A 4,365-nucleotide genomic window follows, 5' to 3' on the forward strand; every position below is an offset into this window, starting at 1 on the left:
GAATAAGTATATGCATAAGCATGCAAAATGCAGTCATGGTCTAGTTATGACACAAGATGTACAAATGTACTATTAATCAGAATGAAAAATAATATTCTATGTATACAAGTACTATAGTACTTGATATGTGTACACATTATATTTATGATAAATGAATTATCACTTTGACTTTACAATGTCAGAGTGACTTTACAATGTCAGAGTGACTTTACAATGTCAGAGTGACTTTACAATGTCAGAATGACTTTACAATGTCAGAGTGACTTTACAAAATCAGAGTGACTTTACAATGTCAGAGTGACTTAACAATGTCAGAGTGACTTTACAAAATCAGAGTGACTTTACAATGTCAGAGTGACTTTACAATACAGAGTGACTTTACAATGTCAGAGTGACTTTACAATGTCAGAGTGACTTTACAATGTCAGAATGACTTTACAATGTCAGAGTGACTTTACAATGTCAGAATGACTTCACAATGTCAGAGTGACTTTACAATGTCAGAGTGACTTTACAATGTCAGAATGACTTTACAATGTCAGAATGACTTAACAATGTCAGAATGACTTAACAATGTCAGAATGACTTTACAATGTCAGAATGACTTCACAATGTCAGAGTGACTTCACAATGTCAGAATGACATCATGTCAGAGTCATTCCACAATGTCAGAATGACTCCACGATGTCAGAATGACTTCACAATGTCAGAATGACTTCACAATGTCAGAATTACTTGACAATGTCAGAATGACATTACAATGTCAGAATTACTTCACAATGTCAGAATTACTTTACAATGTCTGAATGACTTTACAACGTCAGAATGACATAGCATGTATTTGTCAAAAAAATATTTATTTATTTATTTATTTATGATGGGTGTTTCCCCACATCAAATTGAATTGGCATAAGATACAGAAAATCTATCGTCTCTCTAAATGTTAATCATACTAGTTTACGATGATCAATGCACCAATAAATTCGCACGCACGCATATTTGATTAGCTGATCTAGTTTTGAGACATGACATAAATTAACATTAAAACTTTCACTTGAATTTCCATCAAAGTTAGAGCACATTAGCGTATGAGGGGATACAATGTTGCGTTGTCTGAGGGAAGTAACATACTAGTACCATTAGGCCTAAGGGGTTGCCTTTAAGGCCTGAGACATCAGAATTGCAGCCACTGTAATTTATCCCTGCGTGATCGTAAGAGGCGACAAAATATGTTCACATTACTGGAGTCTATGTATCACTTAGCTCCATTTGACCCCTGGTGTTGCTTGTTTAAGTTTGTAGCCAAAATCATCTATCCTGTTTCGGCGCCATATGACACAAGTTGTGTTGGGGTGCAGTCAAACCAAAACAATATAAAACATTTATGCATATACATACAATATATATGAGATATACATATAAGGAGGAATAAGAGATTTCTTTTTAGAATCTACAAAGTTTATAAATATAATAAAGATAATAATACAATAGTATCTTACCAAAGTTGACAAAATTGTAATGCCAGACTTATTTTTATATAACATTAGAAAAATATTCATTTTCAGAACTTATCACTTTAGAATATTATAGAACTTATTTAACATTAAGGAGAAATTCCAATTTTACATTGAACTTGTATTGGAAAAAAAATGTAATTTATTCAAGGGAAACAACTCCTACTATTTTAAAATTGATATCCAATTAAGAGTTGTACCTCTTGTCATGAATACTTTATACATTAATATCATATCAACAAAGATTAAAAAAGACCAAAGGTCATTCAAGGTGTTTAAGAGAGAAAGATACAAAAAAGGCAGTGGGTGCAATACAGAGTGGATCAAGTCTAAATAAATGATCTTAAAACATATGTCTCAATTAGGTAGCAAAGAAATATATTTGCCCCATAAATTGTCAAACTTTGAAACCCGAATTTGTTTTTTTGCACTATATAATTGTGTTTTACCCAACAGAATTAAATTCAATGTTGCATTATGAAGACATCCAAAAATTTAATCCCTTTTATCCTTTAAAAAAAAAGCTTTTTTTTAAGGGATGGTTTTCCCAAAATTTAAATTAAAAAATTTTTGATGTTTAAGAATGGGAAAATTAAAATGGGTTTTTTTAATCATTAAAAAATGGGAGGTTTTTTTTGCTTTTTAAAAAAAAAGTCGACCCCATTGGGAAAATGTGGTTAAATTTTTTATCAAATTCCGCAAAGTAAAACTTGCACTGGCCCCGAAATTTTTTTTAGCATGCTCCTTTGCATGCTGACTATGAATGCATATAAAATTGATTTACTCGCACACAGTTGGAATATGTTAAAAATAGGTAAATACTTACCGTCCGTCAATTTCTTTTTTACACCGACATGTATATACTAGTACTGCTGTCGACGGCTGTACGGTTGTCTGTGTAACATTTATATTTTCTATTTGGATGGCTTACTAGCGCACAAACTAAACAAGACCCGAAGGATGGTTTATATATTTGGGGAGGCTATGCCTCCCCAATGTTAATAACCATCCGTCAAATCTTACTGCCGCGGTAATCAGGTCAAAAAATAGTACCTTGATTTTTTCTAAGCTGACTCATCACTCATCACTGACATTTACAATATGAAAATATTTTCATTCTTTTATTTCATATCTGCAATTTGTAAAGATAATAATTCTCTGAAAAATTCTTGATTTTTTCAAAATCACTACTCCGTGACGTCATACTGCCGCGGTAATCAGGTTTAGGCATACGTACGTTGCTAATAAATGGTACTGGTATGAATACCCTTCTATATAATAACTTTATCAATATTTTTTAAACAAAAAGCATAAATGAAAATTTATAGGTAAATGCTTTAATTAGGTGGCAAATATTCTTTATTATTTTTGATAACAATTTTCCAATTACTACGCAGCGACCAACTGTTTATGACGGGTCATTAACTAGAACGTTGCAACACCGTAGTCTCAATATCATGCATATTCTTTTGTTGTTATAAACCATTCATAGTCCTTAATATTTTTTTAAAGACAAATAATGGTAAACTGTCGCTTACATCAGAGACATGGGTCATGCTTGCGTGATAACTAAGGAAAACTAACTTATAATTTAAGTACACCTTAGGAGGCTGTACGCGGAAAACGCTCATAAACCGCTATATCATATAGCTGTTAGTAAATATTTTGCATACATTTAACTAAAAAATTCACTAATGGTGATGAACATATAGTTTGAAAACATTATATTCTTAAACCATGTATCGCCGAAAAAAACTATTTAACTACAAAATCCGTAAGGACCCTCAGACAAAATTTCACCACAAGATTACATTTAATATTAGCAAAATAAAAAAAGCAATACTTATATTTTCATCTTCATAATTCATTAATCAAACTTTTAACATAAATATATCTTTTAAAAATATGTCTGGCAATTGACAGATCCCTACTCTGATCTTTTATTTGTAAAGGAATAAATTTAAACATGTGCTCTTTTGTTTAGGAATATTTTGTAGTGAAAGTCTTAGTTTAAACATAGTTTATTTCAAACAATGATACAAGTACATCATGTTGTTAATTCATTTACAATAATTAGATACACGAATGAAAAAGGATTAGAGCCGAAAGCTATAGAGCTTATAAAGGTCTTTTCCTAATGAAAGTCTTAATTAATATATCCACTAATCTCATAATTAGAATTAGACAGGTCAGGGATTTATACAACCAGTTTTTTAGTTATCTACGCTCATTTTAATCCCAATAGAAACATTCAAATATTTGGGGTAAAAAACATGACCAAAGTACCTAGTAGTCGTTTACCCGGTTGTGATCCCATTAAACTGATTATAGATTCGAATAGAAAACACAAATAGAAACGTGTTTCGGTACAACAAAAATCGGAAGTAAAGCGAACAGTTAAATGACAGAAATATGTGGTCAAATATGTTTTAACAAGGAAATAATTATTTCAGAGAAAGACGCAAAGATCAGTCTTCAATCAAATGAATGACCCTGTATTGTGTAATTAGAAAGTTCAATTCTAGGGCAACGAATCATAATTTGATAGTCCATGTGTAATAAAATTTTCAATACAGATTATGAGATACATAAAAATATTAAAGAATAAGAAGCTTTAAAAACAAAAAAACAAAAAAAACGCATATATATACGAATGACTTACAGTCGAGCATCGGAAATTCATCAACATATCTTACGAAATTTTAATTTGAAAACGATATTTGCGCGCGCTGAAGTGATTAATGTTTATTTGAATAAATCAAATAAAAAGAACTTATATGTTTGTGTTCTAAAAATAATTGGCGGCATAAGACGAATTTTGTTTTCATTTTACAACACTTGAAAAATTACT

The sequence above is a fragment of the Ruditapes philippinarum genome, unplaced genomic scaffold (assembly GCF_026571515.1).
Source record: "Ruditapes philippinarum isolate M1 unplaced genomic scaffold, ASM2657151v2 ctg738_1_1_1_1, whole genome shotgun sequence".
Taxonomy (NCBI): Eukaryota; Metazoa; Mollusca; class Bivalvia; order Venerida; family Veneridae; genus Ruditapes; species Ruditapes philippinarum.